The sequence below is a fragment of the Dermochelys coriacea genome, chromosome 18 (genome assembly GCF_009764565.3).
Source record: "Dermochelys coriacea isolate rDerCor1 chromosome 18, rDerCor1.pri.v4, whole genome shotgun sequence".
Lineage (NCBI taxonomy): Eukaryota > Metazoa > Chordata > Testudines > Dermochelyidae > Dermochelys > Dermochelys coriacea.
The window spans coordinates 18,261,014-18,274,009 of record NC_050085.1 but is presented as its reverse complement, the minus strand read 5'-3'; the positions used below and the strand labels follow the sequence as shown (position 1 = coordinate 18,274,009).

The 12,996-nt window shown below is 37.5% G+C and overlaps 1 protein-coding gene across 2 annotated transcripts in view; it reads left to right on the top strand.

Moving 5' to 3' along the window:
- Positions 1-12,996, top strand: part of MORN1 (MORN repeat containing 1) — a 108,048-nt gene that overhangs the window by 31,054 nt on the left and 63,998 nt on the right. The window lies entirely within an intron of this gene.

The window sequence follows — 12,996 nt, the reverse complement described above, 5'->3', positions numbered from 1 at the left end:
CCAGTATCCTCAATCCCATGTGTCAAAAGTAATGAGATTTAAAAAATAGTAAATTTGGGATCTTTTTATTTGCCTGCTGGGTTTGAGAAATTAGGGTCCACATCTTCAAGCTTTACATTGTAATTATAAGGATTAGAATGTTCTCCTTTCTAAAAAGTGAAAAATGAGATTTTTCACATAATCACCCAGATTTAGAAGGCAGAGCTTTAAGAAAAACATAAAATATCATGAGACTCATGATAAAATCACCAGAGTTGGCAACTCTGTTGGTCAGATTTCCATTTATCTTTCCTGACCATTTCATACATCAGACCCTTGTGTTAATAAAATATGAGTTATCACATGTAAAAAGCTTCAAAAATAGTTCACTGCTGTGTCCTCCCACATGTGAATGCATGTATGAATCATACAGTTCATTCAATTAGAAAAAAAGTGTCTCGTTCTTGTGGATAGCCCTTCAAATACCACCACAAGGAGTGCTTTTCAAGGGGATCCATTTTAGCAGAATTTAGGAGGAATGGGAGTGCACAGAACAGGGAGAGGGAAAGTTGCTTGTTGATGTTGTTTTTAAATATTAGGTCTATGAAATAAATAAAACTTAAAATAGGAAAATGTGGAATTATAGGACAGTAATTTGAATTAGTCTGCTGGTGAAATCATGTATGGTTCTTGGGGTGTAAGGTTTCTATTTAAGGTATTTAAATGGAACCCATTACCATAGTGTCTGAGTGTCTTCACAGCTTTTATGGTATTTATCCTCACAATACCCCTGTGAGGTAGGCAGTGCTATTATCTCCATTGTATGGATGGGGCACTGAGGCACAGACAGGCTACGTGACTTGCCCATGGTCACACAGGAAGTCTGTGATGGATCAGGGACTTGAACTCCTAAATTCTAGGCCAATGCCCTAATGTCCTCTTGTCCATCTCATTACCTCTTGAAGAAATTATAGCACAGTCAGTTGTAGTTGTGTGTTCATCCTAAATATATATTCAGTACTTAGATTGTTATTCCATTTTCCTACAGGACAGGGAGTAACGATTGAACTAACACTTTCTTTATAAACATGCTGGTATTGCTTTACCACCCTATTATTCTTGGAATTATTCATGGGAGCCTAATGCTGAAGCTTGGGAGTTGAATCAAAGTTTAATCACGGCAGTTTATTGTGAACAGTAATATTAAATTCTCCCATATAACTTGATACATTGTAAATACATGATTTGCATCTTAATATGGTCAATGGAGTAACAAAGCTGATGGTAGTTACAAGTTAGTTGAAAAAACAAAATAAACACCATCTATCTTAGTAGGCAAAGAGATTTATTTTGATAGCCCCAGCTTGTGTGACACTTTTGTTTTTCAAAAATCACCTGTTTGTGCAATTTTTTTTTGTCATTTGCTTTTTAACTCACCAAAGTAAATATTGATAATGAAGAAGAATTCTTATTTACCACATGAACCAATGTTAAATTATCACCACAAGATTAGGGTTATTAAACAAATGTGTAAAAAGAAAAGGAGGACTTGTGGCACCTTAGAGACTAACAAATTTATTAGAGCATAAGCTTTCGTGAGCTACAGCTCACTTCATCGGATGCATCCGATGAAGTGAGCTGTAGCTCACGAAAGCTTATGCTCTAATAAATTTTAGTCTTTTTGTTAGTCTTTTTGCGAATACAGACTAACACGGCTGCTACTCTGAAACCTAAACAAATGTGTCTCACTCTTGCTGGCTCAATCCAGGGCGTTTGATTAGTGAATTTTCAGGTCAGAGGTAAAAATATATTTTTTTTCCCTTTCATGGGACATTGAAGCAAAGAGAGGCTGGAGTTGAAATCCCCACTACAATATTTGTAACTAACACATTTCCTGATACAACCATAATCCAGGCTGTTGTCTACCATAAAGGGAGGGTCAGGTAGATGACTGATTCCTGGTCATCCCTGTAAGTGTGAATAGTAACAGTATTGTATTTTTTAACTCCTTAGTCACTCTCAACAGAACACACATCACTTTTCTTTTCAGCTAGAATGGATAGAAGTCTTGCATCTAGTTCAGCTGATTTCAATTTCTTTAGAGAGAGGGCTAAATGCTCAGCTTCACTGAAACAGAGTTTATCATGCCTGGCATGGGAGAGACAAATGTGACTCTAAGCAACCTTTCCACCCTAACCTCCTCATCCTGGGACTGCTCTTGGGCCACAGCTCAAATTGGAACAGCCCAAGGGGTGCTTTAATTGTGCCAGTTTGTAATGGTCCCTTTGTATGGGCATTACATTAGCAAGGATCTCCAGAACACGGCACACTCCCTTTTACCCAGAATTCTCCTGTGCCATCTGGAGCAATGGGGACATTAGCATGGGTTAGGAACTTTTTACTTTTCCCTTAGCTAACCTTTTCATACATTATGTCTAATGAATATATAATCGTTCTACCTGCTGCCTACCCAAAATTAACAATTCACTTTTCTATTCCTCTTGAACCATAACTGGAGGATCACATTTGGACAGAAGCTGGATTGAGCATAAATATACCAGCATATTTTGGGTGATCCCATCAGGATTTGCAGTATCTTGGCTTTCATTTAAAAGAAAAATGAATTTTTAATTCTTCTGGTTCAGAAGAACACCTACTGGATGTGACCCTATGCAGTACAATCTGTGTGAGTGTGCAGAAGCAGACACAAACAATGGGACCATTCTTCCCTGGTGTAATTTCACAAACTTGTGAGTGGGTTGTGAGTGTGACAGACAGGAAAGAAGAGAGAGGTACTAGGGGAAGAGAATTAGTAATGGGATGAGAAAGTGGGGAGAGAGTAGGAAGAGAAGGGAAGAGATTGAGGAAGAAGAGAAAAGAAAGGAGGGCAGGACAATGCGTGAGATTGAAGGGCAGTATACACAATAGAAGAAGTGTGTGATGGCAGGACATGGAACAAATTATTGTACAATATAAAAAATAAGTATGGAAGAAATGATCCAGAGAAGAGACACCAAGATAAATAGTATAAAAGACGGAGTGAAGACAACGGAGAAAGAGAAGGAAGAAAAAGCATGAAAGAGATAAGTCAGATCAGCATTTGTTTATTAATTAAAAATAAATTTTAGTGCAAAAATGCTGCAATGACGGACCCTTTGTTTATTAAAAAAAGTGGGGGAGAGGACAGTGGACTGGGACGCATATAGTGGAATTCACCCAAGGCAGGATCCACATACTGCAGAGATGGGTGCCCAGGAGGTGTGTAGTAATAATAATAATTAATAAATTCCCAGGGCCTGCCCTGACAGTAACTATTTCTAATTAGCACTGCTAGCATAGAGTTCCACTCATTACAATGGAACATAGGAATTGCCAGACTGGAGACAGGACTGGACAGTGGTCTGATCCCGTCTCCAAAAGTGGACTGCACCAGCTGTTCTAGGGATAACCTGACTCCAAGGAAGGTTCCTCCTAACCCTATAGTGGGTGCTTTACGTCCTTTAATATGGGGGGGTTTATCCCTTCCAAAAGTCTTGGCGGGTTTGTTGTTTTTGTTAGCCATATAAGGGTATGCCTACACTGCAGCTAAATACTCAAGGCTGGCCCTTGCCAGCTGACTTGGGCTCGCAGGGCTTGAGCTTAAGGGGCTGTTTTAATTGTGGTGTAGATGTTTGGGCTCTGGGACCCCACAAGGTGGGGGGGTCCCAGAGTTCAGGCTACAGCCCAATCCTGAACATCCACACTGAAATTGAACAGCCCCTTAGCCTGAGCCCCACGAGCCTGAGTCAGCTGCTATGGGCCAGCTGCAGGGTTTTGATTCCAGTACAGACATACCCTAAATGTCTAATTCCTTTTCTAAAACCCTGCTACAGTCTTGGCCTCCATGATGTATTGTGCAGTTAGGTCCACAGTCTAATTTACACATTTTGTGGAAAAGTGTTTCCTTTTGTTGGTTTTGAATTTGCTCCCCCTTCATTTTCACCGCATGTTTTTTTGTTCTTATGACACAAGAAGATAAATAGAAGATCACATTCTATCTTCATTATTTTGTACACTTTTTATCATGTCATCTTCTAATGGGGCTTATTACACCAGCATAAAGCCTGACCATTCAGGCTTTATGCAGGTGGAGTGTGGAGAAGATGAGGAGGTGAATCCACCCTTTCCCATAGCTGCTGTGGATTGGAGTAGCAGCTGCGGCTCCGCCATGCTAGTTGCTTGGATATTGAGAGTCACTGGATCTATCAAAACACAGACCAATGGCCTCCTCTTTATCCTGCGTCATTATGGCCTTTGTGTTAGTCTTTGTGGGAATGATGATGATGTGGAGACTCTTTGCTTTGTGTGTAGGGGGCTTCACCTGCATTTCCCTGTGCAGCCCTATGTGGGGCTTAACTAGTGCAGAGGGCTTAGTGCTATCAGTGAATTTCACCCAAAATAAATAAGGCATAATACACAATATTGTTGTATGGACAAGTATTGAGAATGTAATAAGAAGTGGGGCCAAAGCACATCTTTTACATTTTGAATGAATGCTTCCTAAAGGTTCATTTGACTATTAGGTTTGCAACTTTCCGCCTTGGAGATTTTTTCCTGGCCATTGTTTAATTGATTATGCTCTGATTCTTCTCAGCAGGTTTCACCTCTGGTTTTGAGAGAAATGCTGGCAAGCTCTCAAAATGCCTCAAGAATAACTTCTGTTGATGAGTAAATTATGAGGTCCTTGAGGCTTTCATGCATCACAGTCTGGAGTATGGATGTAATAATGCAATAATGAAAATTCATGCAGTTCTATCCACTATTGATGAACTGTCAGTGAAATAGAATTCTGAAAGGTTCTGTTGTATAGTAGTAACACATATGTACCCTTTTATTTCAAATATGGATGGTTTTCCATATTTCAAAAATGTAATGAGATCCAAATTTAGCAAAGATGGATTAGATGTAATTCCTTTGGAGAGTCTCCTTAGTAACTATATAGTTATACATATCTAAGATTTACCAATTCATTTCTAGCTATTTCCTGATGTTAGAGAAGTAAATTCGTTTTGTAAAAATGAGTCTTTTTGGTTTTTAGTTTTGTTTTCTTCTTATAACATCAGTCATAGCAGCAACAGTTTTATGTTGAAATATGATTAATTTTCCAAGGCTCTTTTTGAAAAGTTAATAATGGCTGTTTAAAATATCACTAGACAAATTACCAAATGGAATCAGAGCAGCAATACTAGTTTGTTTATTTCAGTTTATGTAACGCTAATGGAAGCAACATATGCATGTTAAGGGAGAATATTCCTCTTACGTTCTTGATGTTTTTACAAGACTTCAAAGTGCAATATAGAAGAGATTTCTAAGCCTTGATAACAGCAATATCATTTTGCTGGTTGTCCAGCTTCTCTTAATCCCTCTGATTTAAATTTGGTCTATAGTATCACATTTTCTGCTGCATCAGCTAAAATATTTCTCATATTTGTGGAGCGAAAAACTATTTATTGTGTTGTGTCTTACATTTTGGGGAATTTATAAGACTGAACAACAAGCTTTCAATTGAAAGCAGGACGAGGAATGCATGGAGCTTTCATATTCATGCCAACCCAAACGTGTCACTGGTTGATTGTTTAGAAGATTGGTGCTTTTAAAAGTTCAGGTTCTCTCTCTCTCTCTCACTGTTTTTGTGCCACTAGTGTTCAGTTTTAATTATTCCATCCTCTAATTCATGCCTGTTGTTAAAGTTTTACCATACTAACTCCATTAAATGTGCAATCCTATCCCTCAGTCTGCTGAATCACAAAAAGGAGAGTGTTATTTTGGTTATTTTTTGTTTGTTTTATAACGCTCTTGGATTCTCTTCTCATTTCACCAGAATGTCACTTCAAATTATGATATATTGAGCTTAACTAGAAAACAAAAGGGGTGGAAATCAACTACTGAGCCATCGCTTATACTACATCTTTTTAAATATGGAGACAGAAGAGAGCCTACATGCTGCTAAAATAAGTTACCTCATACGCAGAATACAAAACCAACAAACGATATAGCTGAGAATTCAAACAATTGGAGTTCTTGCCAGTCCATGTTATGTTTATTAACAAAATCCAAATACAACAACAATCTACTTTTCCTTTCTTCACACAGTGCCTGAGACCCTGGTCCAGCAAAATACTTGACCATGTGCATAAACTTTGAGGAATCGGGTCCTAGAAGAGTAGATCTCACTATCAAATCTGTAAAATATGATATTCTATATATCTTTATATTTAAAATACATTGTAGCAGTTTTTATAGTACCAAAAGAGTTTCACCAATGGTAGTTTAATAAAGAATGTGTTTGTCTACTAAGGAAATAATTGGGGAGCATAATATACTTTCATCTTGACCTTCTAATTATCAATACTGTGTTTGACCTGTCAAAAACTTCTACAAGTCAATGTGTTGGGGTTGGGAGTGGGGGCAAAGGGAGGGGATGTGGCCAAGGAGTTCCTAGTGAGCTGTAGCTCACAAAAGCTTATGCTCAAATAAATTTGTTAGTCTCTAACGTGCCACAAGTACTCCTTTTCTTTTTGCGAATATGTGGCTGCTACTCTGAAACTTTACTGTATAGTAATTTCTAAACTGAGTAAACCAGAAAAGGGGGGACTGAACATTTACTAAAGAAATATGTTTTGACAGAATTGGATGCATAATTTACTGCAACACAAACATCTGATGGCACATAGATACTTTCTGCATAATATTCAATAAAAAAGTAGTTACTATAACAACTGACTCACCATTAGTATCTCCAAGAAAGAGTATATCTTAAAAGAAAATATGAGGTCACATGCATTCTGTAGTGTTTTGAAAAACATGTTGCAAAATAAACACATTCTCTCTCTCTCTCACTGATGTTAAGGGTGTTTTTTAACAAGTTATAATCTTGCTAACCAGATTAGGAGACTATACTTTTTTCATTCCTTGAACATTATTAGAAAAAACAGCAGAGAAATGTTGTGTTTTCTTTTGTTTTAATAGACCATTTTGAGTAACTCACCTCTAATCGATGTAGGGAGTCCTCTGTCTAGACATCTGACCAGACAGACACGAGTATAAACACTGGAATAAAAAGAATAATCAGGAGCCTTCTCATTCTGTCTTGAAGATTTTTTACTTTAAAATAGATTGATCGGAATCTGCTACTTTAAAATTACCATTGAGGGTCTGATCCTGCTCAGATTTGAAGTCAATAGGAGTTTTACCTTTGACTTCTGTATTAGCATGATCAGGCTCTTAATCTGCTTTCTTTAATGCCTGCTGCTAGATTCTCAGAGCTAACATCAAAGCCCACTTCTCCCCATCAGTGCTTCCCACTCCTCCATTGAAGTCCTCCAGTGCTAAAACTTTTGACATTAGTGTAGCTTGCCTCGGGATCATCAAATGTTTCTTTGAAGACGTGATATTCATTTCCACTACAGACAAACGTTCTGCTGCAAAGGTTTTCAGCTCCACCCTCTATTTCCCCTGGGCCATGATGAATAAAGAATTCCTAAGAAGTTAGATTATTTGAAATCTGGTACTTACATGTCTCTTCCTCTGAAGAAGCTCAGAATTCTACATCCTATAGATATATTTTTAACTTCTCTCCCATTTGTTTTTATTTATAGCTTTGCTTTTACCTGAACTAAATTGTTCAACCAACATTCACCACCTATTTTGGCTAACCATTGTCCACTGCCATTTTGATCATGCTTCTGTCTATCTCGGTTCTTGAATGGTTCCATCACTGTAGAATATGATACATTTTGTGTGGCAAAATCCTGTTTTTTCTAGATCAGCACTTTCTTTTAATCATCCTTTCTCCTGTGAATGCTGCGGACCAAATCCCATCTGTCACTTGCAGTGAAATAAAATATGTGGGTGAAATTTTGGAACCATTAAAGTCAATAGTAAAACTCTCATTGATTTAAGTAGGGTCAGACTTTCATCCTGCATGTGTAAAGCAACCAAGATGTAGCCCTATATAGAGTTTTCCCATAGTTACTGAGGCTTTCTAAAGGTTCCAAAAGTCTTTTGGGATTCTGTACTCCAGGAAAGCTCACTAGTTCTTTTAGCTTTACTGGATTTAGAGATTGTCGCTATTTGTTTTCTCCAGAGATTTTTCTTTCCACTCTGTCAATTGGAAGTCTTCTGTTTTGGACTCTTCTTTCTTGTAAATAAAAGATGCAGATATCAAAACCTAAGATTTACTATAGCAACGGGATGAGAAACTAATATACATAATGCCTATAATAATTTTATTCTCTGTACACCTCTGTACATTCCTTAGTTCTTGAAAGTTGTTTAAAGAACTTTATTAGGATTGTGGCAATGAGGAACTGTTGAAATCCACATAGTTATGAATATTATTTTTTGTGTGTGGCACCTTCCCAAGAATCTTTGATCTTCCCATTTGTTTTTCACTATCTTGCACCTGAAACCAGGTGGCCTAGGAGCCAAATTCAGATCTGGTGTAAATGAGCTCTAGGAATATTGAGATATACATTTACCACCCTTGAGTGAATTGTAGGAATAGAGTGTAATCACACAGCCAGTACAGTAAACCTCATGACATATTGTGCACTATTTCAAGATATCTGTTATACTCATTTGAGCAAAGTGTGGCTATTGTAATATTTCATTGTTAATCTCATGAGATTTTTCAGTAACACTGGTAATAGCAATATAGCATTTGCCTTTCCCACTGTAATTTCTTTTAATATTGCTTAAAATGACACTGTCAGGTCAATTCTGGGGTTTATAAACCTTATCTTAATATTACAATAGGTGGGGAAAATCTTCTGCATTCTAAGTTTCTATACTTTTTAAAAAATCTGCCACTCAGAAATAATGATAAAAGGCGTATTTTATGGGATTCGCAAAGGACACGTTGAATGCTCCCTCAACTGCCTCTGCAGCAGCTGGAACAAAATATTATAAATGCTATTCCCAGACGAGTGCTCTTATTCCCATAGTTTTATGTGAATGTAAAGAAGTTTTGGCATTAGAGGCTTAGTTGGAGGAATACATAGAGAAAAATTATCATGTTAATTTAGAGTCCATTTAGTGCACAGGTAAAACTGTGTTTGCAAATTAAAAATAATCTGCAAGAGAAAAATATTTACATGCCTGAAGGAATTTATGAATAAAAGGAATTGTGAATACAAATTGTTTTATAATAATAATTCACTTTACAAGTGAGGTAAATATCATTGTCTCCATTATACATATGGGGAAACTGAGGCACTGTAAGGTAAAGTGACTTGCCCATGGTCACCCAGAACACCAATGGCAGGAGTATAAATTAGGTATCCTGAGTCTCAGACCAGTGGTATTTCTACTAGGCCTTATTGCTTCTCTTTATAAAACATTACTGCTGCGTTATGTACACATCAGAATGCTTTTCATATTGGATTTTATTTACTTTATTATTTGCTACAGTACCTATCACCCTACCAGCTAGATGTGTTCACTGCAAAAATTAAAACACATAAATTACATGTATTATTCATGATAGAAGGGTAAAATAGAAACTACCACCTCTATTCTTTATCGAGAATTGGTATCTTGGCTCTTGGGGGAGAGAAAGACCTGACCCAGAAGCAAAGCACTAAATGAAATAAATGAGTCTCAATCTAATGCCCCCCAGACTCATATTATAGCAGATGGCCAATGGGAATCCATTCCAAAGATGAGAAACTCAATTGACAAAATCCAGCCTGCTGTCTGGGAAAGATCAACAAAACAAAGCCAAGATGCTCTAAACTTTTTTACTTTACTTTAGCAAGTGAGATTTCCGAGTCACATTTCTTCAAGGGAGCAGCTGAGTAAGGACTTTATACAATCAGAGCCCAAAATTGTAGCTCCCAAAGTGTTTCAAAGGCATCTTGTGTTCGTGGGTTGAGTTGCGATTTTTAAAAATATTTAAATGGCAAATATAAAATGCAGCTGTATTTTTTTTCAAGCAAGATAATTTTGTTCTGTCACAGTATAGATAGTATGTCACCATTCTTTTGTTAGACAGACACACAGCCCAGAAAACATAGCACAGAAAGGATTATGTTATTGTAGTATATGCACTACTTGCTCTATTTCAGTTCCTGAAAGAGCTGAGTGGCATTTAAATTCAGGGATTAGTCATTCACCTTGCATAGGTGGCATCAGATTCAGCCCTACTGCTTCCTCCAGTGTTCATGGAGCTGCTAAGGCACAAAATGTATCCGGTAGAGAATAAAAACACTACCTACTCTAGTTCAAGATTAATCTCCTTTCCAGGACCCAGGTCCTCTGTAGTGCAGTGGTTTACACCTCTCTCTGCTAGCAGAACATACCTGACCTATAGCCTTTGAGTCTATGAAAAATGTCTGATCAGCTTGCAGATGCTGTGGTTGCATAGAAACATGCTGCACAGCCATGAGAGAGCTCAAGGTTCAATGCATGTTGATAGCCTTCCCCCTGGTCACAGAGGGTTAATCTGATTTTGGGTCAACCCTGGTTCCATTTAAGACATTAGCAAAATGTTCATTGACTTAAATGTAATCAAGATTTGGCCTGCTAACCAGAAATCACTGCTAGTGAAAAAATGGTAAATGGCAGTTCTTGAATTCAGAGGGTTAACACTTTTTTGCATTCATTTTTGATTCCACTCTCCCTGTAAGACTTTTGAGGTTATGAGGTCACTCTCCATCTGTGGTTTGCTCAGTCTTAACGTTTGTTAAAAATAAGTACACTATAATGTTGGGAAATCTTTGTGGCAGGCAAGCCATCTGTCCAAAGGGGAAGGGAAATCCTGCTTGTACAGGTTTATATCTGGAAAGCATATAGAAGTCAGTGATCTGGGCCCACATGTGTATAAAAGAATTAAGGGGAGAGGTGGAGCGGGAAGAGGAAGGAGCATCTTACAGTAACCTGTGACGTGTCTGTATTTCTTTTCTCTGTTTGACTAAAAGTCTAAATAAGCTTGTGAGAGTTCCTATCTGTGACCTCTGATACATTTCTGTAATCTCATTTCTCCACCACAACAACAGGACTATAAAGTGGTGATTAATGTGTTTGCCGATTTTGCAATTAAAAACCCTCGGCTAGTCCTGAACATGCTGATTCTATTCGATTAACAGGGAGTGCCAGAGATGTGGCACTAATTGTGATAAAAGGGGTCTTGGTGTTTCTCAAGCACATCCCCATTAGCTCCGTTTAATGAGGCATCACTTTGGAATTAGACTCTTGCTATACAAATTTCTTCTCCACTTTCACTTATTTTATACATAAGATACTTTTTCTAATATTTCTGTCCTGAAAACAACATATAATGTGTGTGTTGTGAATTAGAATGTATAATGATTTCCTGAAATACTTTGGAAAGGTTTGAGTTAGCCTAGAGATAATGCTCTGCACTCTGCCTTATAGTGATGGACTTGTGCTCGCTTCTCCTTCCTGGGCTCTTGTTCTCTGAGACAGCTGACAATGAGCACTATAGATGCTAAGTGCTTTGATTGTTGGGGGGTCAGGGATGAAGCTCTTCAGCTCACTCCAACAGTGATCCCTTAGGCCAATGACTGATCAGTGAATCTCTGATAGGAGTCCATCCAGTTTTCTGTAGCAAGAAGAATTGTGAATACAACACAAGATCTTGAAATTCATCTTATAATACAGGTGAGCTGAAGAATGATGTACCCCAGTGTCTGACAAACACCATGGGAGACAAATGAAGGAGCATGTTAGTCAATGACAGTTGAAATGACTCAATTTTGAAAGACAAATCACTAATCTAGGATCAAAGTTGCTGCAGGACCATCTACCACCCTGTATCCCATCAAAGCAAATTATAACATTGCCATACTTCTGGACTGGACCAAGAGTGGGGGCCTCGTGTGAGACACTCTGTCCCTGAGAATGGCCATCTGGCAAGTCTGTCCCACTGTGGCTGTTTTCAGAAATTAAAACTTCTTTCTGCTTCAGTCATTTTAATAATCCAAATTTAACTTTTCCATTACCATCTATCCTTCTGTACGTAATTCCAGTTCAAGTAATTGAGAGCTGTGGTTGTTCAGCACTGTTAAAAAAAAAAAAAAAGGCCTTGAATGTTTAAATGTAGGCACGCAGAATTAGAGGCCACTCTTGAAAATTTGTCCTATTGTGACTTGATGGAAGGTCCCAGAGGAAGTTAGTTTAATATTAGAACTGAGCTGAACCCAGAAATTTCTAGCTTTTAATGCTTTGACCACTACGATACACCTCCTCTTTGAATGTCCAGTGAAAAGATTGTTGGTACCTTTATCTAATCAGATTCAGTATCTGTCGAGAGACCTTCCTTCATATTCATTATACAATAGTATATTGGAATATTTTATTGATATGAAACACATTAGTTGTTTAGGTTTTGTTTCATTTTTTAAAAAAACTTTCAGATTGGCTGCTCTGCATTTTGCTTCAAAGAAAAGCCTATCTCATGCATATGGAAGATTGCCAGATACTCTAAACCCTATTTTGGTTAAATTACAGTACCCAGATTTTAGCAACAAAGCACATTGATTTTATATTCAAAAAGATTTTTATATTTAGTCTGTTAACCTTTTGTAATTCCCACCCACAGCTTTAAACTGTAGAACATTTTTATGCTAATTGTTGCCAGTAGGGTATCTGCCATGGCCCCTTAGTAATTTAAACCCATTGAATCGTAATGCAGGTGCTGATAATTGCAGAACTGTTATTGTCTGACTGGCTGCAGCATATACGTTTCAAACAATTCCTTGCAAATTGGATTTGAGAACATTAAAAAAATCACATAGTTAAAGATAACCTTACATTATATTTAAAAACAAAAAACAACAAACTGAAATTGTATTGCAGAATGGTCTTTCTCATCTGCAAGACAGTTTGAAGTATTTTGGCTTTAGAGCATTCATCAGTGTGACAGTTTCTAGGGGCTCAGCAAGAATTATGTAATTTAAAAAAATACATGTTAGGTCATTCCTGTTACAAATGTACTGGAATTTGTAGCTAATTGTT